This window comes from Rhinolophus hipposideros (genome assembly GCF_964194185.1).
Source record: "Rhinolophus hipposideros genome assembly, chromosome: 14".
NCBI classification, from domain to species: Eukaryota; Metazoa; Chordata; class Mammalia; order Chiroptera; family Rhinolophidae; genus Rhinolophus; species Rhinolophus hipposideros.
In genome coordinates, this window is record NC_138060.1 from 32,831,999 (window position 1) to 32,856,221 (window position 24,223).

At 40.3% G+C, this 24,223-nt stretch overlaps 1 long non-coding RNA gene across 1 annotated transcript in view; it reads left to right on the forward strand.

Annotated features, from left to right (window-relative positions):
- The window catches only part of LOC308507181, a 47,828-nt gene that overhangs the window by 17,427 nt on the left and 6,178 nt on the right, over positions 1–24,223 (forward strand). The window contains exons 2-3 of the long non-coding RNA XR_013994863.1: positions 11,525–11,627; positions 23,176–23,344. This is a non-coding gene — a long non-coding RNA (uncharacterized lncRNA). The remainder of the gene's footprint in view (positions 1–11,524; positions 11,628–23,175; positions 23,345–24,223) is intronic.

Below are 24,223 nucleotides of genomic sequence, written 5' to 3' on the forward strand. Positions count from 1 at the left end.
CAAAGTAATCCTGCTCACTAGTAAAAAGTGGCCCCATTGAATGCCCTGATCAATTAAGATTAGTAATTTCTCCTCTTCAATGGCAGAGCTAATAAGAGGAGTAGTTGAACAGAACAAAGATGGTAGAGTTCCCTCCCCCATGGTGAGCACTCAAGATGTGTTTATTGAAAGAATGAATGAAGTCAGGCAGTGTTGCTAGGGAGTTGTTACTATGAGAAATGCCATTTGCATGCAAATTTTACATTATTAGCCACTAGGAGCCTCTAGCAAGAAGGCTGATGGAAGGGACAGTTGTTTTTCTGAATGGGACATCGATGGAGAACACTCCTGGTATTCTGCAGAAGCCTGACACAGAACCCTGGCTTTATGTTGTGTTTAAGACTCTGATGTCAGGTAGATAAGTTTTGAGGCACTACAGAGCCAGGAATGAATTTCACGTGAAATTCAGCATGATGGATTTCCCTTTCTCTTTTCCAAACCAACGTCCTTTTCCCCATAAATGGAAAAAAAGGAAGTTCAGGTCATAGCTCTGAAGAGATGCCAAACTGAGCCAGAACTAGTTGTGATGTTTGGCTTCCACATTCTCAAAGCTATTAAAAACTAGAGACAAATTAGGAAATAATATGCAAATGACTAAATGTTGGGAAGTATTTGAAGTGGAAGTTATGCATCCAAATAAAGGGAAGGGGCAGCACTATCTATTTGGGAGAGTCTTTATCTAAGCTAAAATGCAGTAAAGGAAAAAGTCTGGAGTTGTATTGAGATTAAATTTAGAACTGAGAGACTTTCTGATGTAATGATTATTAAAAAAAAAAAAAAGAAAAAAGTCAGGAAATTCACTTGCATATTCCCACTCCAGTGCATGGCGCTTATGAATTTTTTGAGTGAATGACCAGGTCATGGAATCATTATTCTTGAAGACTTTTATGACCAGTACATATTGCTTTGCATTTTTTGATGTTTAGAAATAATGAAAATTGTCTAGATGATTTCTCACTTCCCTTCCAGCTCCTTAATTTTACAAGTGGCTGAAATTGGTTGATTATTTACTCTAAGAGACCTTAAAGAGTGTCTAGAGGCCACAGGTAATCTCATTTTTGCAGCACAAATCCACATTCACACCCTGGTTTTCCACCAGAAACACTTAGACTTTCTTTTCTATTGGAAAATTGCTGTCATTGTTTCCTTTTTATAGTACTATTATTTGTTCTAATTACTGAGACTGTGTTACTCAGCTCCTTCTGATACACATCAATGCGAGTTATACATCTTTTGTAAGAACGGGAGAATGAATCTCTAAGCTGTAGTCAAATTGGTTTCTTAAATGATGCTACATGTTTTAACTGGAATTTGTGTAGTATTCTAGTGGAAAAAAAGGTGGGGGATGGAGGGAAGGGTTCCTTTGGTTTTCAGGCTGTTAACTGTAATTAGCCTGGTTTCTGAGATGTAATTATCTTGCAATCTCAAAGCAAACACCCTAGAGGAAATTGCACTGTTAAAGACAGCAAGGCATTAAAAATAAATTATTACCCTGGTGCCTGCTATTGCTGCTTATGCTTTGTGATTCATCAGGGTTTCCGTTAGCAAGTGCTTGTTTAGGGCTGGAGTTGTGCAGCCATGTTGTCACTGTTTATACTAGAGGATTGGGAGGCATGGTTTGCTTACTTGTAATAATGGTGTGAAACTTACCATTATGTGATGAAGGTTGGTGTTGTACCATCATAGTCTCCTCGCCCATTTCCAATCACCAAAAATGGTGCAGGGGTCAAGGAAAGAGAACACTGGAGTCCCATTTAGCAGCAGACATTAATGAATGAGTAGAATGGAGCATCATAATCCAAAGCTCAGGCAATTCAAACTATCATCATCATCATCAACAACAACAAAACATTCAAACTGTTTGGAAATAACTGAGAGTAAACAAGAAAAGTCCTAACCATTTTAGAGACAGACACTGAGGGATCATGAATAATCATCAATGACCAATCACAGTAGCTGGAAAGACCATACCATGGGATTTGGAATCAGACTTGTGAGTTTGAACATATTATTTATTGCACAGGTTGTACACTGCACAAAGGCTCCCCACTAAGGGACAAATGGAGGTTGACATCCTACCAGTGCCCACTGACCAAGCTGTGTGTCTGTAGGGCTGCACCCACTCAAGGGAAGGGCAATTTTCCAATTTGTCTACTTCATGGGAATGTTTACAAAACTTATCTGCACAGAATATTTTACAAACAGGCCATATAGGCCATTATTTATACTCTGTGTGACCTCGATCGAATTACTTATTTTTCCCGAAACAGTTTTCTCATTATGAAAACGATGATAATAATTATTGTTATTCTCAGGATAATTTAGTGGACTCAGAATCTGAAAAGCATGTACTCACTAGATGTCAGGAGTTTTGATAATAATGATGGTTATCACCAAGACGACCATCATCATCAAGTAGTCACAGATTGGGGCTTGCATCACGCCCTGGGCCAGCCATAGGAACCTGCAAGAGGTGTGAGAACTTGGCTCCTTCTCTCACAGAGCTGAGGGTTTGCTTGGAAGGACAGGGCACAGACTCTATAGGTAATTAATTATGCCATACTTTGGGGGGATTTTTGGGGGAGTTGTACAGTAGACAATTTTGTAGCAATTTATCTTTGTTGTTAATTCAGGGCTGGGGCTGGCTTTTCTTACATATCAGAAGGAAGAATGGAGGGAACCCTATAGAATTTGGAATTGAAGACATAGAGTACAGAAAGGAAGGATATGGCCATAGTGAGGTATAGGAAGATGAAAGGGGAATGTGGGAGCTATCAATAATCCAAAAAAGCTAACTAACTAGAAAAATTTTCTTTTCTTCCAACAGGCCAAGCTTATTTGTGTTGGAAATAGTTTGGATAACTGAAATCCACAGATTTTTATTGTAAAAACTTCATTTTAGCCCACATCACTACTTTTCCCTTGTTAAATTTTATGCACACCTCTGATGTTTCGCTAAATAAACTATAAAATAGAAGGCAAATTAAGTCTACCCAGGTTTATATCTCACCATCAGGAATATAAAGTTAAATTTGCTCAGAGCTATTTATCATGGGTTATTAACAAAATATACCAAAAACTCACCCTGGTTTTATGAGTTTTAATACTAGAATATAATGTGTGTTGAAAGATCATTTTCTAGGTTGCTTTAACTCTGAGAGTGACTTCACCACACTGGCCCAATAGATGCCTTATTTTATTCTTAAATAATAAAGGGAAAGAGGAAAGCTCACAGTTTCCCTTTCAAACAAATCCATGTCAGTATTTAACATAGTTTGAAAAGAATGTTTTGGTGTCAAACCAAAAATTTTTTTCCTTTTTTTTTTGGTAGGTTCTTTGAAAAAGAAAATTCTTTGTAAATTAAAATAATGTCCCTGCTCATTTGTTTAACTAATATCAATTAAAAATAATGTTGCTTGTCCAAAAATATGAGCAACAATGCAAATTGTATCCATTCTTCCCAAAAGTTAGAGGGAATATGCATGGAGATTTCCATTTATGGCAAGTTGGTGAACTAATTACCCTGCAAGCCTTTCCTGAAAATAACAATAAAACTAAAAAATTGAATAAAATAGAATGAACATTCTCTCAAATGCATAGCAGAGCTTTTAGTAGGTTAGAAAAGGAAAGACTCAGGGGCCATAATATGAAAAGGAAGATGAAAATTAGAGTAGCAAGTAGGTACTCACTTCAGCTGCCCTGGGATGTGTTGCCAGTCTTAGTAAGCAGGTAGCTTTGGTTTAAAGCCACAGGAGTTGAAGCCTCAGGAATTTCTGCAGTAGAATGTTTAAATAGAGACCCCTCATCCCCCATATAAATCCTTCAAAAGGTTGCACTGTCAGTGAAATGGTGGCTAAAAATATCTACCTAGTGGCAAAAACCAAAGCAAAGCAAAACGAAAAACTGGATAAGGATCCTTTAGCTGGCTTTGCCCAGGGGGGAAATGTGTCTCATAAGAATTCATAAGGACCATTCTATTATCCTTACTTGCATGATCCAGGAAATCCAAGCAAAGAAGTTAGCATGAAATTGGTCACAGACTAATAAAACCACTCTGGGAGGACATCCCTTAAATCCAGATTGCATAAGATTCTGGCAGCAAAAATCCTACTAAACTCAAGATCATAATTAAAAATTACAATATACACAAAGAACCAGTTCACCACAAGTGGACAACCCACAACAAGGGACAAAAGAAGTCCCTAAAACTTCAGAATTATTGGATACATTCTCTAAATAAATTTGTTTAAATTGACTAAAGGGAAAAAAGAAGGAATAAAAAATATGGTAAAGAAATAGAGACTATATAATTATCAACCAGTTTTGTAAAGAATTGAGTAGAACTTCTGGAGGTTAAAACAAAATAATTGAAAATAAAATCTCAAAAGATAGGGTAGCAGATCAGGCAGAGGTGAAGCATGAATAAGCAAATTGGATGATTTTTGAAAAGAGATAAAAAGAAGAAAAACATGAAAACACCATTAAGAGACAGGGAGGGTAGAATGCGAAAGACTGAGATACATAAAATAGGGTTTTTTTCCTCAAAAAAACCCTCATAATAGAAAGAATGAGGGAAAGGTAATATTAGAAGAGATAATGCCTTGAGAACTTTTCAAAATGCTGAAAGGCATACGTTTTCAGATTCAGGAAATAAAATGAATTCCAAACATTTTAATTTTTTTTTAGTAAAACAAATTTTCTATGCAGATACATGTTAGTGAAACTTGAAAACTTCAAAGACAAAGAGAAAATAATAAAAGAAACCATAAACAAATAAAGAAAACCTACTAAGGAAGAAAATTAGACTGACAGCAGACTTTACTATAGGGACTATAGAAACCAGAAGACAGTGGAATAAACATCTTCTACTTGCTAAGAGAAAATAATTATCAATCTAGAATTTTACTTTCAGCTTCATTATAATTCCATAATGAAGGTTTAGACAGAAACAGAGAAGATTTCTTGTTAAGAGAACTTTGCTGAAGTATTTTCTAAAACAGAGATGCTCAATTCTGTCTGCTCATTGGAATCATGAGGAGAGACTTACAAAATATTGATGCCTGTGTTATCCACCCCAGAGATCTATGTTTAGTTGTTCTGAGATACAGACTGGGAAATGGGATTTAAAATATACCCCTAGTGTAATGTCAAGTTTGAGAACCACTGGTATGGAAAGGATGTAGTTTATGAAGAATAAAATTAAATGCAAGAAGTGATGATGAACAAATAATTGTTAAATATGTGGATAAATCTAAATATTTATTGACTTAATAAAGAAATAATAATATTGACTAAGAGAATGTAAAATCATCATAGAAGTAGATTATTGTACAGAAATAACATGTAAGTTTGGAAATTCAAGGCCTTTAAGGTTTTTTATTATTCAGGAGTATAGATATATTGATTAACTTTGTTAAGTAACCATGGTAAAAATTTAAAGGTAATATAAAGAGTAGGAATGTAATATGTAATTTTTAAGCTGGAAGAGACATTAATTTGTCAGAAGTTTGAAAAAGGAATGTAAAATTTAGGGAAGTCTATAACAGATTTAATGACATGTGTCATGCACATCATGATAAGGGCTCCATAAGGCATAGCAATGGAAATAGGAGGGGGTGGGACAGTTACAGGATATGCTACAAATTAAGAACTGATGTGAACTGGTCACAAATTTGCTAAGGGTATGTAGTTGGAGAGGGTGGAAGAAAGACAACACCACGTTCAACACAGCATGCCAAGGTTTTTAGTCAGGGTAACAAGGAAAATGAGGATGAGAAGATTGGAAGTCAAAGAGCTGAACAGACCTTGTGATAAGCTGGCTTCACACATTTGGAGACTGCATTTAGTTAGTAATATTTAGCAGCTGAATTGGATCCCAGGAGAGCAATGACTGATAAAGGTGGAAGGGAATCAGACCATTTATCTGAAAAGAAGATAGAGCAGAAGAAAGAGCAGAGGACTAAATGTGGCTGTCCACATTTAGGGAGCATAGGGAGGAAGTTACACCAGAGTAGGAAAGAGAGACTCACTCTGGTTCTTATAAAAGGGGATTGTTTGCATTGAGGTTATATTCAAAGCAAACATTTAAGATGAAGAAGAGACCTAGTTTACATCACTGCTTGCCTTTTCATTGAAGGATAAAAGTGCTTAGAATGTCACCACTTATACTACTCTAACTTTGCTTTTTAAGTAAAAGAGGAGTTTTGAATGGTTATTCAAAAGAAAATAAAAAAGGCTACCAGGTGAGGACTCCTTCATTGTTTTCCCTTTCTGTTATACTTTAAGTATCATATCACTTCATCCAGCCTCATGGTGGATTAAAAACGGCTGCAAAAACTTTGATAGTTCTCTCATCAAGAGATAAAATCCACTTTCTTCCCCTTGAATCTGGGCTGGCTTGTGACAGCCTTGCACAATAGATTATGGGCAGAAGAGACACCATGCCAATTCTAGGTATAAAGTTTAAAGGAGTCTGGCAGCTTCTATCTTTGTCTCTTGGAGCCCTGAGCCACCATGCAAGAAGTCCAACTATCTTGAAGTCACTATGCTTTGAGAAGCTCAAGCCATATGGAGAGAACATGGAGGAGGAAACTCCATGTAGAGAGAGAGGCCAAGGAGCACAGAGGTGTGACACATGTGAGTGAAGAAACTGTCTTGTAAGGGGATCATCCTGTCCTAGCTGCCCCAGCTGAAAATATGTAGATCAGAAGGGAACAGCCCACGTGAGCTCTTCCTGTATTGCTCCTACAATATCAAATGAGAGCAAAACAAGAAAATTTATTAGGGCACTCAATTTGGGGGTAATGTGTTACACAGCAATACAGAATTACAAGTCTGCTTCTTTCAAAGGCAAATCACTACAGGAACCCCACAACTCAATGTTGGGACCTCCTATCACCACTTGGTTTCCTTTGTCTTCACTATTATTTTTTATTCTTTCTCTCTCTTCATTTTTCAAACTTTTATCCTCAGATTACAAACACAGTTCAAAATATTTCCTCCATGGTTTTGCTTTTGCCTTAGTCTACTGAAATATCTTTCACTCTTTGCATTGGAAGATTTACCTTTCTTACCACTCATGTGAAGGTCTGACAATTAAGTTCGTGAACTCATCCTAGACCAAGTGCTATATGCCTTATTGCTGAATATCACTATGGTAACCTTTGAAGTACTCCCCTTGGGAAGATATGCACCGATGCCAGGGCCTAGTCCACCCTTCGAAGCAATTTTGGAACTCTTTTTCTGGAATGGAAATCAGAGCTGTCGTTGTATTACCCTTGATGTTTTGAATACCATCAAAATGTCTTCCTTTCAATATTTCCTTTGTCTTTGGGTAAAGAAAGAAGTAATTGGGGGCCAGATCATGTGAGTAGGGAGGGTGTTCCAATACAGTTATTTGTTTACTGGCTAAAAACTCCTTCACAGAAAGTTCTGTGTGAGCTGGTGCATTGTCATGATGCAAGAGCCATGAATTGTTGGCGAAAAGTTCAGGTCATTTTCGTCTAACTTTTTCATGCAGCCTTTTCAGCACTTCCAAATAATAAACTTGGTTTTGTCCAGTTGGTACAAATTCATAACAAATAATCCCTCTGATATCAAAAAAGGTTAGCAGCATCGTTTTGACTCTTGATTTGGACTGACAGGACTTTTTTGTTCGTGGAGAATTGGCTGACTTCCATTGTGCACTTTGACACTTTGTTTCATGGTCATATTGGTGCACCCATGTTTCATCACCAGTGATAACACAGTCCAAAACATCATCTTGCCTCTCCAAAAGGTCTTGGCAAACTTCAATTCTCCTTTGCTTTTTTTGTTCATTGGGACTATTTTTGCACACGCCTTTCTCATGCCAAGATTTTTAGTTAAGATTTTCCTAACTGTTTCTCTATGTTCACTTGGTCTCCTGTGCTTCTCATAGTCAGCTGATGATTTTGATGCACAATTCAATGAATTTTTGCAATATTTTCATCAGTTCTGCTTGTTACTGGCCGCTCTGACCTCTCTTCATCAGTGACACGTTCTCTCCCCTCAGAAAAATGTTAAACCCATTTGTACACTGCTGTTTTCTTCATGGCATTATCCCCATAAACTTGGACTAACATGTCCCTGATTTCACTTCCATTTTTGCCAAGTTTAACAAGAAATCTAATGTTTGTTTGTTGCTCTAATTCAATCTCAGACATTCTCACAATGGCACACAAAAACACGCAAGAACAGTGGTGAACGCCACTCAGCAAGACACCACCACATGTCGACACGAACACAGCTGTGAGACACTGATATACCAAGGTTATGAAACCTTACCGAGCTGTTTGTGCAGTGCTGCCAATGTCAGCGCACGGTGGCAAGCTCGCGAACTTAATTGTCAGACCTCATAGTTCAAGTTTTATTTCTTCACATCTTAGTATATCAGCCCAGTGGAATGAATCAGAATTTGTGAAAAATAAATTATAGACATTTTTGCTTATAATGTAGATATTTTTAAAAGAATGCAATTTTTACTTGTAGATTCCACAGGAATCCACACTAACTGCTAAGCGCTTTTAAGCTGACATTCATCTAAGCCTGCTTTAATGAACAGATAACTCATTTATAATTAGCAGTGCCAATTAATTGGCCTGCAAACAATTAAAGTGATTAAAGAGCTAAAGTTCTTATGAACAGTTTTTTCTTAAGTAGGTTATAGACAAACCTTCCCCGACACCACATCTTGTTTTCATGATTAAATTGCCGAGGAAGCCTCTCTTTATAGATAGCACGTGAGAAATTTTTAACTTGGCCTTGATCAGATAGCTCTGATTTGGAATAAGTGAATCCCACTTATGAAGAACTTACTGTATTCTTATTTTTTCTAATGAACACTTTTAAAAAAGTTTATGTGTGTTTTTCAGCTTCCTGCTACATATTACCACACACACAATTCCACCACCCAGGGCCTCAGAAAACTTGAAGCAGTCAAAATCCCATCTTTTCTAGTTATTAAATCTACCTTACGTTCTAAAAAAAATGGTAGAAGTTTGTGGGGTTTTATTTTAAATGGCTGTGACTTGCTTCTAGCTGATAGAATGTACCAGAAATGACATTTTGTAATTTCTGAGGCTAAACCAAAAGAGACATTACGGTTCCTACTTTATTCACTGGGATATCCACTTTTGAGGCCCTGAGCTGCTATGGAAAACTATCCACCCCTTTGAAGCTGCCCCACTGTGAGAAACCCAGGCCACTTGGAGAGGCGTGGAGAGATGCTCTGGTTGACGGCTCCAACTGAGATCCCAGGTAGCAGCTCGCGTCAACACCAGACATGAGTGAAATGCCTGAGGATGGTTCCATGTCGCAGCCATGGAGTCACCCGCAACCTTCAAGTCTTCCCAGCGGAGTCCCGAGACACGCTGGAGCAGAGACAAGCCATCTCTCCTGCACTCCGTCCAAATTTCTCACCCACAAACACTGTGAGCATAATGAAACGGTCACTGTTTTATTCCACTCAATTTGGTTTGGTTTATGGTGTAGCAAGAATAACTGGAAGAAAGCCTTTTTCCTTCTCAGCTTAAGGTTCTATACAATGTCCACCGCCTATCTTCTTCCCTTTCACATGTGTTTTTGTTTGTTTGTTTATTTTGTTTAATCCTTAAATATCCTACCGTATGTTGTTTGTGTTTACTGATTTTAAATAACATTTCCCTCAAACTCAATCAGAAGTGATTGGAATTCAAATCCTCTTTGATAAGTTATTACCCCCTGAGTGTCAGCTGCCTTGATGATGAGAGAACCATCCCCACCTTACAGGGTTGTTGTGAGAATTAGACATATTGTAGGGAAATTATCTGGCATACAGGATGTATCCACTAGGTAAATGGTAATTAGTATTAGAAGTTTTCGGAGACAAGGTATATAATCCCAAACCTCAGTTTCTCCTTTGTCCAAAGCACGTTGCTCTAATTGAAAATGCATAGTGTTCTCAGAGGGAGTTTGTGTAGGCATGTGTCTGTTTTCTGTTGGATAAATGACCCTGTGCCCTTACAGTTGATCCATCACTGCAGAAAGTTGGAAAACAATAGCTACAACCAAATCAAAGCAAACCAACCAAAAACCACCCTAAGCTCTCATCATGGTTATATTTTTCTAAAAAAAATGTGCAAATCGCTGAGACCAGATATTTAACAGAATCCACTGGGTGGGCTGGTCTGTGGCACAGACTCTAGTCTGGAGAGAAAGGTCTACCCCTACCCTGGCTGGAGGTATCTTTGCTTTCTGGAAATGTACATTCTCTATGACAGAGACTTTTGGCATTTTGCTGGACCCACGACACTTTTAAAAGCTGTGGAAAAGTGAACACACCGATTCTTCCACAACATTTTGCATGCCATATTAGTGTGTTCTTAGTTGATATAAACAATAAATGTTGGAGCCTGCTAAAGAAGCCTGTAGGTGTCAATGATATGTGGGATATAAAACCAAAAATAACAAACGAACAAGACAAACAAATAAAGAAACAAAAACTCATAGACACAGACAATAGTTTAGAGGTTACCAGAGGGTAAGGGGGGTGGGGGTGGTAGATGAGTGTAAACGGGATCAAATATATGGTGATGGAAGGAAAACTCTGGGTGGTGAACACACAATGTGATATATAGATGATGTATTATAGAATTGTACACTTGAAACCTAGGCAATTTTTCTAACCATTGTTTCCCCAATAAACTTTAGTTAAAAATAAAATAAACAAGGCTGTAGGAATTCGATTGCTTGGCTTTGTCATCCTGGTAGAGTGACTCTGGTTCTGACAAACATTTTTGGCTGACCTGTGAGTAATTCCTTGTAAGGACAGAAGCCAATGTCTGTTGAGCATCTGCCATGGACCAGGTTCTGTTCTAGGCATTTCACATATCTTAACTTATCTAATCCTCAGGAGAGCCTGGCAGGTAAGTGTTTTATTTCTCCTTTATTATGAGAGAAGTTAAGTGAATTTTCCAAGGTCTCACAGCCCAGATTTGAAAGATGTCAACATCTAAGGTTTTCTGTTACTTTCTGTTTGTGTCTTGTGGTGCTGGCTGAGACCTACTTCTCCAAACACATCATGACTGAAGAACCTGCTAGTCCTGGGCCTACTGCTTTAATGTCTATGCCTCCTATTTCCCCCTGCCCCCCGCCCAACCCTGTCCCACCTATGGTCCTTTTGGCTGCCAGAGTATAGTGTGGGGTGTGGGTGAAGGGCACTTTCTGCTGCTGGCTAGGCTTAAGAGAAGAAGCCAAAGATAGAGGTATGAACAAGGGCCTCAGAGTCTGTGTGCTTGAACTGGAAGCCACTGAGCCTCCCAAGACAAGTCATAACCCCAGCACTTATTTAGCACCTTTGTTTTACAAAGAGCTTTTTCATTTGATAATAAGAGGTAAGCAAGACATTTTTATCTCCATTTTACAATTGTGGATACGGAAACTTTTCCAAGGAATTTGTCTTACCAGTTCTTCCAATTTTGGTTCCCAGGCTCTTTCAATTATCTTCCAGCTGCCTCTTCTGGAGAACAAGGTTAAGAAATGCCATTCTGGGAAATTGAAGCTACAAGACTTCAACATGATGGCTTGGAGCAGTAAGTCATAAGTCATTGTGATTAGGAGATGGCTTTCCTTGCTCATGTTCTGGGAAGCAGCCATCACAAATGTAGCCAATATAGAACTCGCAGTAATCTAGGAAACTGTAACATGAGATCACATAATAGCAGTGGCTTTTGAAAGATAAGGTAACTGATAAAGAATATTGAGAAAGGAACATAGGAGACTAAGAATTTGAAAGATGAAAGATTTCCTCTAATGCTGCCCAAGAGAACGTGATCTGATTTCAGATGATCTGCACTGGTTCTTCAGACCACAATACCCCTTCAGTGGAGAAAGGCAATTCATCAAGCAACCAGAGCTGGAAAGTAATTCTCTGAAAGAACACCCAGCTCTCCTGGCTCATGTTCTCTGCTCACCCACCTGAGAACTTGCACATTGACTTGAGTGCTGATGACCAACAGGGGTTCTCTCAGTGAGAACCGTCCTGCTGGTTGCTAATATGGGATATTGGTCTATCAATCACACCCTAGTAGGTTCAGTTCCTATGACTCAGTTCCTTGTAGTCTGATCGCCTCTGCTGGAAATGATAAGGATCCTGAGCCTGCTCAGATGATGAGCAGATTTTGGGCTTTGGGTCCCCACCTTGGTGCAGCTGTACCTGAAGAAGACAGAGTCTTTCTTATTGTGTGGCCTTGGGAGCTTATGGGGACCATAATCTTGTTTTGTCCAGGAACCCAGCATGTCCATTTCGTCCTTCAAAGAAATGATGTTTCAAAGAACACGGGTATGTGTGCGAGCAAGAATCTTGTAGAAGTATTCCTAAATACAGCCTCAGTATGGGGGTCTCAAACTTACTCAGGTTAGTACCCTCAAATAGAGATGAACGAGCTTTTCTACTACCAGGTGAGGTGCTTGGAAGGCCCTTTTAGGCCTAGGGTGTCCTGAGGCTTTGAAGGAAGGAAACCTAAGGGACAAGCAACCTGTAAAAATACCTTTTGGGCAACAACTGGTCAGGACCTGGGCCATACAGAGAGGAGAACAGCATAGGGGAAGGAGAAGGAGACATTTTCATTGGTCTGGAGGTTGGGAAGTTGGTTGATGAGGATGCCAGTCAGATTTGGCCCCTGTGTACTCTTTGCAGAGATCCTTTCTATGGTCCACTCAGCTAGTCTTGGCCTCCTCCCCATTGTGGCCAGTTCCTTGAGAGAGGCTGGGTTGGGGAGTATACCCCTACTCAGTGACTATTGCATTCTGAGATTCCATCATGAGAAGGTTGCAAAGTGAGTGGACCTACGATTCTGGTTTGATGGGTCTTGGCAACCCAGACAGATGGAGAAGAGGCAGAGAAGCTGGATGGCCTGGCTGCTAAAGCAGTGCATTTCAAAACGTCCTGTTGGCATAGCAGGGTTTGGTGAACCCCATTATAATGGGGGGAGGGAGTATCTCAACTGATGGCTGAAGGTGGGTTAAAGTAGATGACACCTAAGTCAGATGGTATCTGTGTCTGGGCTCCACACCTTTTATCACGATTAAGCAAGATAATATAGAATATAGTCTTTATACCATGCCAGATAAATGCTTAACAATGACAACCACTATCGTCAGCATTATCATCTTACATAGTCCTTTATACTTGTGTTCATGTTGCATTCAGAAATTGATTGTTGGCTGTAGAAATTAGTGTAAATTGTGTTACAGTTGTTCTCAGTACAATGTTGGTCGATGATAGAGGGTGAACCTTCAGTGGCTTCTCAGAGTTAAAAGAGCCCATGTAGAACCAAGGATCAGATACTGAAGATCAGGGCCAGGCCGGGAGTGTGCACATGTCAATCAGGATAGTGTAGAATAATAGGGAAGGAAGGCTGCGGACGGCGGGGACCTGGGGAGTATATGCCAGCCTAAGGGCAGTGGCTCCTCAACTCTAGCTGCTGTTGCCATGCAGTGATCTGGGTCCAGGGATTATAACTCTTCTGATTATTTATGAGAGGCAGAAATCCAGGTTTTAAGGTGAAATTTTACAGTTTTAAAAATATTGTAAGCCAAACAAAATATGTTTGTAAGCTGTATGGGATCTGTTAGCTGTCAGTCTGGGACACTGTTTTCTGAAGGAGGAATCTCCTCTATGGCCTCCTGCCCCATGGTCATCCAGTGAAACCCCCATGGGATGGTCAGATTGTCTTTTCCTAGTCCTACCTCTATGGCAGTGTGACAAATCACTGAAGTCCACAAATCTGGTACAGGGCTGGGTCAATAGGGCTGTAACTGCAACCACCTGCTATTGCTTACCTGTTATTTCAAATTTCAATAATGATTGTATTGGACACAGAATTTTGCCCTCCACCCAACATCACCCACCCCACATCTGAGCTCATGTTGGAGCAATTGGAGCAATTGAAGGAGTTAGTGTTCCTTTTTTTTTACAACCTTGCTGCTGATGCAAGCTGGGGCTTACCCTCATAAAACCTACAGAAGACAGGAGCCAACTTGGAGCAGCAAACCCTGGATAATGCTAAAATGTAAATGCAGGATCAGCTGCATGGATATACAATCTGTACTTTTGCACAGGGCCTTGTACTCAGAAGGGCCTTACACTTGGTGTAACGCTCTGCTTGTGCCGTCTTGAAATTCTTACTAATTTTTGAATGAAAGGGTCTATGTTTTCATTTTGCACAGGGCCCCACAAATTATGTAGCCATCCTGCATAAATGTTATCAGAGTTGGGAGCAGAATTCTTTTTTTTCCTTTCTCTTTTTTGGTTTGGAACCACCTACACCTTGATTAGTTTGCACTTTTATGAGTTGAGGTACTGCTCGTGGAACCAAGGGGGCAGGAATATGTTTTTCTGATCAGTATAAAAGATGAGGATGTTCTCCCCCGCTTTATGGTGAGTAGAGAGGGTGAGGAGAGAGTTAATCTCCTGTGATATGACCACCTCCCAGGGCTTTTCTTCCATGTCTCAGGTGCTGGATCAGCATTACTCGTAGCTGTTAGCAAAGGAGATGCAGGTAGGCATGGAATTAATTGTGGGGACAGCTGTTGTATTACTATTAGAGAAATCTGGAGAATAGGCAACATCCCATGGATAGGAGAGCCAGGAGACTCAAATTTTTTTGCGGATCATTTTCAGGTCAGCAAATCTCTGGAGCTGCTGAGGAATGGGTATGTGCGGGGCATTAGAACAGTTTTACTGATGCATTTTAGTTGGTACCACAACATCAAACCGCAGCGTACTGAAAAGCAACTAAAAAGGTCCTCGTTGAATCTCTGTCAGAGATTCACTGGTGTTGGAACCATAATTAATTTCTATTGCTCCCTTACTTATTATACATATGGTCTGCTGCAGAGATTCAGTTGTGGGTCTTTGGGTACAGTAAGAAAGTCCAATAGAGCAACTCTCAAAAATGAGGGCTTTGTTTTCACACTTTGGCCTTGGCCTTTTAGGAAAGGATTCAGGGACTATAGACATTCTGCTTAGTGAGAGAGGAAGCAGAACTCGAGAGAATCTATTGTATTATTCCCTCCCCAAGTCACAGAGAGTTGCAGACCAAGAAATTGCTTTGCAAACTTGGCAGACTAGATAGGATGGCCAATTTATGATGACCGGAACAACCCATCAATCTAGGGTTATCAGTACAAGCAAGTGTTTGCCCTGTATAATCGCCCCTTCCTTCTGCAAACTCTAGTACCCAGATCTTTGGGACTAGAATTACATTCACTGTAATGTATAGATGAATTTGGGGGAGAACTGTAATGTATAGATGAATTTGGGAGAGAATTGACATCTTTACTATCGTGAATTTTCATACACGGGAGCACAGGATGCTTCTCAGTTGATTAAAGTCTAATTTTTATGTCCCTTAGTGAAAATTTATGGTCCTTTTTATTTAGTCTTGCATATTTTTGTTAACTTTGCCTCGGGCTATTCCATATTTTTCAATGCTATTTTCAATGTTATCCTTTTTCATTACAGTATTTTTAAACTAGTTTTTACTGGTATATTGGAAAGCTATTTTTATATATTTATTTCATATTTACCACTGAGCTCTCATGTTTCATATCCTTTTTTTTTTTTGGTAACGAATCATGTAATATGCAATATGTGGCATAAATACTACAAATACGTTCTCTAGTGTCATCAGTGGCAGAAATCGCTAATTGATCATCTCATTGAGCCTGGGTGTAGCAAATCCTTCTCAATCTGCACTCTGTTGGGAGACAAGTCTCTATGGGTTTGTTTCTGCACATATTTTGAGCAAGACACTCACTACCTGAACTGTCTTTTCAAGGTTGTTTATATAACAAATAGTTTTGGAATATAGAGATAGTGTCTCGTTCCAAGCAAACGACAGGTTTGCTTATAGCCTTGGAAGATGGACACTATCTCCTTCATGAGCAAAGGGAAGATGTGCTAGTAAGGACAAAAGATTCAGATTCATTAAGCTCAGAGTCCTTCTGCAACACATCTTATTTCACGTGCTGCTGCCCTTTGTCTGTTCATATCACCCGGTGGGAATTGGGGTACAAGGAACTGGTGCAAAAATACTGATACTCTGGCTTGCTATTGATGAGAGTAATAAATGGTCTCTCATCTCTGATCCAGGAGTCTTGTATCTTCAAACTGTGTCAGGCTAACTTGTTAGCTTACAAGTAGGGTAAAATCTCAGACCCTTCCATTTCTTGACAGTTTTGATGATAAGGATGAGATGCTAAGAGGAACGTGGATTTCTGGAATAGAAAAGATGAGGGTTTAAGAATGGGATCTCCTGTGGAATAGAATTGAGAACCCAGAAATAAAACCACATAAATATGGACAGATAATTTTTGACAAGAAGCTAAAAACATACAATGGAGAAAAGACAGCCTCTTCAATAAATGGTGCTGGGAGAATTGGATAGCTACGTGCAAAAGAATGAAACTGGACTGCTATCTGTCACCATGTTCCAAAATTAATTCAAAATGGATCAAAGACTTAAGCATAAGACCTGACACAATAAACTGCATAGAAGAAAACATAGGTACTAAACTTATGGACTTTGGGTTCAAAGAGCATTTTATGAATTTGACTCCAAAGGCAATGGAAGTAAAAACTAAAATAAACGAATGGGACTATATGAAACTTAAAAGCTTCTGCACAGCAAAAGAAACCACGACAAAATAAAAAGGCAACCAACTGAATGGGAGAAGGTTTTAGCAAACAGTGCCTCGATAGGGGGCTAATATCCAAAATATATAAGGAACTCATGAAACTCAACAACAAAAAACAAACAACCCAATTGAAAAATGGGCAGAGGACCTGAAGAGACATTTCTCCAAAGAGGACATACAAATGGCAAATAGATGTATGAAAAAATGCTCATCATCACTAATCATCAAAGAAATGCAAATAAAAGCCACAATGTGATATCACCTCACCCCAGTCAGAATGGCTTTCATCAACAAGACAAATAGTAACAAGTGTTGGAGAGGCTGTGGAGAAAAAGGAACCCTCATACACTGTTGGTGGGAAAGCAGACTGGTGCAGCCGTTATGGAAGGCAGTGTGGAAGTTCCTCAAAAAATTATGAATAGAATTACCATATGACCCAGCAATCCGTCTTTTGGATATCTACCCAAAAAATCTGAAAACATTTATACATAAAGATACGTGTGCTCCAATGTTCATTGCAGCTTTGTTTACGGTGGCCAAGACACGGAAACAACCAAAATGTCCTTAATAGATGAATGGATAAAGAAGTTGTGGTATATATTCACAATGGAATACTATTTGGCGGTAAGAAAAAAGATGATATAGGAACATTTCTGACAACATGGATGGATCTTGAGAGTATAATGCTAAGCGAAATAAGTCAGACAGAAAAAGCAGAGAACCATATGATTTCACTGATATGTGGTATATAAACCAAAACCAACAAAAGAACAAGACAAACAAATGAGAAACAAAAACTCATAGACAGACAATAGTTTAGTGGTTAGCAGAGGGTAAGGGGGTGAGGGGTGGAAGATGAGGGTAAGGGGGATCAAATATATGGTGATGGAAGGAGAACTGACTCTGGGTGGTGAACACACAATGGGATTTATAGATGATGTAACACAGAATTGTACACCTGAAGTCTATGTAACTTTACTAACAATTGTCACCTCAATAAATTTAAAAAAAGAAAAATCATGTTCCCCCCCCCCCGAAAAAAAAGAATGGGATCTGAGGAAAGTCCATGGAATTGATAGCAAATATGTTCACTAAGTTGTATGGTCGATTGGAAAATAGACATCCACTTTATTTCTCATTTGTGAGGAGAAATTGGGGAGGTGGTTGCAGACAAGTACGAGGAAATGAGTTCAAAGATAGCAGCCCGAATGGTGACTGGCTGTTGCTAATTCTTCCCCAGGACTTTGTCGCCAATTCACCCCATTGTAAAAGGTAGAACCAAGGAGGTTCTGTTCCTTTCAGATAATAGTTACCGAGATGCACACTTACCCTGACCATGGGAGAGGGAATTTGTGACTGCTATGGGCAGAAATTATTTAAACTTTGGCTGGCCACTTGGGGGGTAAGGGGTGCTATGTAGTAGGGAGAAAGGCAATAGCTCAGGCTCATGGCTTAATCTTCCCTGAAATCTGTTGTGTCAAACTTAGGTCCACTGGAGGCAAGAGTAAAAGATCTTAATTCCCACCCCCCACCCCCCAGTGGGTTCTGATTGCTATAAGGGAGCATTGGCTTTCTTAGGGAGATTTCCCTGAGAAAGACAAGTTTCACAACTGCTGTGGGGAATCGTAGTTGAAACATTGCTAGTATTTGGGTTCTTACTGCCCTGAATTGGGTTTACAATGCTAATGAAGATGACCCACTGGAGAATGAGAAACTGAACCAGGGAAATCCAAGTAAATTCTGTGACCAGCTCCACCACCCCAGAAAAAGCTCCCTAGCCTTTTTGTTAAAACTGGGCAAGGTCTTAAGGGATGCTGTCTTGGTAATGGGGTTGCACAAGGATCAACAAACCTGTCCTGTAAAGGGCCAGGTAGTAAAGATTTTATGCTTTGTGGGCTGTACTGTCTCTGCTGCAAATACTCTACTATGCCACTACAGCACAAAAGCAGCCACCGGCAATATGTAAATAAATGGACATGACTTTGTACCAATAAATCCTTGTTTACAGTAGCAGGCAGTACGCTGGGTTTCATCCACGGTAGTCTGTTGACCCCCAGTACAGCAGACGCTCAGGTGAAGGTGGCATCTTCACAGAAGGTTGCGGCTCTGCAAGCCAAACCTGAGCCAGCCAGAGGGCACAGACCCTGTGGCTCCAGCCAAAATCAGTGTGAAAAAGAAGCTGCTCAGTGAAGGGGTTCCTAATACTGCGCTAGATGGAGTCAACCATGAGGACCTGGCAGCCTAACACACAGTGTTGGGCGGGCAGAAAACTTGAAAGTTCATTTGGTTGAGCTATGAGCTGCTGCCATGATGCTCAAAATCCAAAGTAAGTGAGAAAACTTGTCCAATGGCATGAAGTCATTCCATGCCTCCATACTCCCTAACCCCCTCTCCCTATACTCCCTGACCTCAGCTACTTTAAGGAGAAAGATGACTAAAGGTGGGGCCAAAGTCTCTCAATCTTTAAGAGGAATCAAAGGTCATAGACATCCCTCTGAGCATGCTGCAGAATTTCAGGACGGGGAGGGACTCACATTTTTATGACTCTGAATGGGAGTGCCCATTTTCCGACTCCGACCTGCGGCAGGAAAAGGCACACAGATTCAGCTAGCATGTCTGCTACACAGACTGCTGGCACTTGGTATATTGTCTTAGACACTGCCAACGCCTTCTGTTTTCTCTAAGGAATAAGATCAGCTCACATTAACATGGCAAGGTCTCCAATACATGTTAATAGTATTTCCCCAGGTGCACGTAAACTCTTGTGCCATTTGCTGCCAAAATTTAGTGAGCGTGCCTCTACTCTTTCATGTCCAGCTTTCACTATGTGGATGATGTCCCCTTAGTTGGTGTTATGGACTGAACTGTATCCCCCCCAAATCCATATGTTGAAGTTCTATTCCCCGATGTGACTGTATTTGGAGATAGAGCCTTTAATGGGATAATTACGGTTAAATGAGACTTAAGGGTGGGGCCCTAATCCTACAGGATTGAGGAAAGGTGTCCTTATATGAAGAGGAAGAGACACCAGGGATCAGAGAGCATAGAGAAAAGGCCATATGAGAACACAGTAAAAAGGCAGCTACAAGGAAAACTTGTAGAACAAGGAGAGAGGTCTTGGGAAAAACCTGCCAACACCGTGTTCTTCTAGCATCCAGAACTGTGAGAAACAAATTGCTGTTGTTTAAGCCGCCCCATGTATTTTGTTATGTCAGCCCTAGTAGGCTAATACAGTTAGCAAGTCAGAAGTCTCAGACTCAAAGGCCCTGATTGCGGTGTTATTGTATCTTTGCCAGCAGGAGTGGCTGATGAACCTTGAAAACATTTAGGAGTCTTCTCACAAAATAAAGATTCTTGGGACTATTTTGGCAGATTCACTATGCTCATTCTCTCTGTCAAGCAGAACAGTCAAGGAAAAATTGCTTTTCTCTTCTACCCCCATCATAAAAAAGAAGTCCCAGCACCTAGTTGGTCTTAGAGACTTTCATTGTAAGGGTGGTCACAGACATTTTCAAATGTTTAAGGAAATGTCACCAGTAGATAATGTAGTCCTCAGACAACTGTGGTGATTTCTGCACAGGAAAGCTACCCTAGATCGCGCAGGGGAACTTCCTATAGGACAACCGACTGGTTACTTATGCAACCTTACAGGCCGTTATCCATACTATGGGAGTCATCCAATAGAAAAGGTGGTATGAAACCTGTCCCTGAAGTGAGCTAAAGTGATCAGTGACACTACCTTGGTTCTGGAAGGCCTTCAGGTTAGCTTCAACTTATTGGCCAGGGTTCTCATAGTTGGTAGAATTGGCTTAGTCTTCCTCGTTGGGGGCCAAGCTGGAGTCTGGGCAACCACTACCCTGCTATGTCTGGATCAATACCTTGGGCTGAGTTGAAATTGTCTGATTAATTGGAGTAGCCAACGGAGTAGGGAAGATTCTCCAGAAGACAAAATGCTGTCTGTATAAAGGAGGGTTGGGTATTGTTCCGAGACAATCCTTCCTCCTGCATTTCTGCATGTCTCATGAGCGAGGCACTCACTGCCCTTTGTTTTGGACTATCTTTTCAAGAATGTTTGCATAGTTACCAGCCTTGGAAGATATAGTGTCTGTTTGCAAGCAAAGGACAGCTTTGCTTATGTTCGCGAAAGATAGAGAAGATAGTATCTCCCTCTAGAACAAAGAGCAGGCATGCTTAAATCAAAAAGATTTGGGTTCCCTAAGCTCAGGGTTTCTCTTCTGTAATGCAATGTATTATGTCTGCAGTGGTCACCTTGCTCTCTTTACCTCACCCCGTGAACATTGAGGCTTGGGGAACTGGTGCAAAAATGCTGATACTTTGACTACTATTGCTGTAATAAATGAATGGTTCTTCATGTTTGACCCAGGAGTCTCATGTTTTCTACTAGCTTCCACAAAACGGTGGCAGGCTAACTAATTAGCTCACAAAAAGGGTAAAAAATCTCAGACACTGCTCCGTTTTTGACACACTTTAAGCAGGCACTACCAAGCAGTTGGAGTTGGCACATGAGATGAAACCAGTTTTCCAGCCTCAGCCCAGACTGTGAAGAGAGCAGCGGGCATGTGATAGGTCAGAAGAAACCGGGACTAACAGGTCAACAACAGTGGAGGAAAAGCATAGGGACATGGCCCTGTCAGTAAGGTCTGGGATAGATCACTCCGTCCCTAGGCATGTCACAGAAAGGTTTTCACTTAATATGAAACAAGATGCAGCCCTGAATTCTTCCTGCTTTATTTAATAGAGTAGTTTTGTTTGACCTGCCTTCAGGTTTTTTTTTTAAGGACAGGCCAGACTGCCAGGAGGGGATTCAGGAAAACTTGTCATCTCCTTCCATCTCCTGCTTTTGTGTCCTTTTCTCCTTCCCAGGTGCCCCCTTTTTCCTTAACGAAATTCCCTTCTTGCATGAAAGAACCCATTAACAGTCAATTACACCCTAATGTTGATTTACATTGTTGGAGTGTTATATACCTTGGAGAACATTCTTTGAACCTTAGCTGCATTTTTGGAAGAAATGACTCTTCCACATGGAAGACATCTACAGAGCTTTTTGGATGGATTTTCTGGTACCTCTGGCATTGTACCATGTCAGCTGCAACTCTACTCTGTCTATACAACTGATAAGGGTGCTGATTGCTAGCTCCTTGGTGCCCCTCACCACTGTAAACAATCCTTAGTCTCCTAAAATACAGTGACATTAGCCTAAAATTGTAAAGAAAATAAGTCTAGATATATGTTACTTTTTAAAGCCTTTGGTAAATCTCTGTCAGCTCAAAAACCTCAGATCATAATTTTCATGCAAAGGGGCTCTTTTCAGAAACTTGTAGAACATCTGAAGAAAGAGATTTTTAAAGAGATCTTCATGCCAATTAACTTGGCCCATTTTTAAGAAACGGGAATGATGATCTCAGAGATAAATTAGATGGCTGAATGTGATGGTGGACTAGAACTCAAATACTCCATAAATTCTTCTCCCCTGGTTTAGAGTGAAGATATCATAGGCAAAAGGGCAGAGGTTATTAAAGTGAATGGGGTCGTTGCCTTTTACAGATCGATGGCGCCCTTTCATTTTGCGGCAGCAAGTAAGAGAGAGGAGGAGAAATCTTCATTGTCTTCACATTTGGATCATATAGTGCGTTCCCTAATGTAATATGAAATATCATCCTAATGAATTAGTGTTAAACATATCAGAGTAATGAACAGAGTGCCTGGAAGTCCAGGACTGCTCCCACCAGTGACATCAGAAACTAGCCAGGGAAAGGCGTTATCATCCAGGGCCTCATCTCAAAGGATTTAATGGCTCTGAAAGTGGGGAAGAATGAGTTCATATCGTAGTAAGAAATGCCTCTGAAACGATTGAATTTTTATTTTTGATTATGGAGAAAAAGCCCTCAGACATTTTGGCTTAAAGTGATGGATCCTGGAACGACCCAGGGACTGGGTCTTTCTGGCTCGATGAGACCTTCAGATCATATAGCACCTGGGACAGCATCCAAGGGATAGGCTAAGGATTCAGTTCCCACTCCTGCTCTGGATAAACATATCAGAAAATGCTGTTGCTCTACAGGGACTGTTTAGAAGGAGCCATGACCCAAAGAGGAGTGCCATCTTCCCTGGCTTTCTTGACATACTAGGATTTTTGGTAGTGGTTCCTCATGAATCCCTTGCCTACTAACAGAAGTGATTTTGTTCAGGGGTTCAGCTGTCAGGCGCTGGGCCTTCCCTGGGCACCAGGAGGTAAATCTCTATTAGTACGTATCAACCACGTCGATTACATTCTGCTTGCCAATAATTGTTTTAGGAAAAAAACACACGGTGGAATTCTGGCCAATGAGATGGACGTGAAGTGTGGGTGGGTGGGTGCTTCTGGGAATGTTTTCCTGACTCTTAAAAAGAGACATAAAAAATGGATGTTCTCTCTAGGCCTTTGGACATTTTTTGTGAGGACATGATGCTTGGAGCTGCTGCAGCCGCCTTGCCACCAGGAAGAGCTCAAGCCTGAAGACAAAGGGCAACGTGCTGAAGATGGGTTCCTGATGATATGACTGAGCCAATGAATTAAGTTGAATATGCCCCTACTCCAAACATCATGGTATGTGAGATACATGCCTTTATTTAATTTGCTCTTATTTATTCAAAAGCCTTTTTGAGTTGTGTGTTCTATTACATTCAGCTGAAAGGATTCCAAACTGACATACAGTCACCATCTTTGCCTACCCTTTCCTCATTTTATCACCTTACCCTGTTTTACGAAGACTTATTTCTTAATAAATGGTTGGCACTTGCAAGCTCAGGCATCCACACAGATCCCACAACAGTTACCCCTCCTCTGAGGACGTATATGGGACAGGAGTTCTCTAAACCTTGGAACCCTCCTTGATGACTCAGAAAGGAATCTTTAAAGCGGCAACCTGATGAATGCCAGATCCACTGTTCCTTTAGCATGGAGCAAGACATTCATGAAAGTTCAGAGGAATGGCCAGGAGCAGAGCACTTCATCATGGCCCATGTTTGTCTACCTGTCTCATCCTCTGACTGGGGGACACAGTGTCTCATGCGGCAGGATCTGTTTTCATGAGAGAGGAGAGTTCGATCACTGCAAGGGTGGGAAGACCTCAAGAATTTTTATTTCCTACACACAGCTTTTTGCTTTTTCTTCCCCAAACTGAAAGAACATAAAAATAAATCCCCCACATATTTCTGAATTTTTGTTCCCTAAACCTCACATCTCTAAATATATCAAACATGATAATTTTATGAGCAACCAAGTTATACATAATACATTTTATGTTCTTAAATGTATCAAATGATTTTAGATCTGCACAGGATACTAAAAAACAAGAACAGACAGTGCCCAATTTGTAAATTAATTTCGGAGTATAACTTTTTCTTTTTTAAGTAGGTTGCTTGAACTCAGAATGCTTTTTTTCTTATAGAAACAATGGTGGTTGAGTTCCAAGTCTGGCCCACA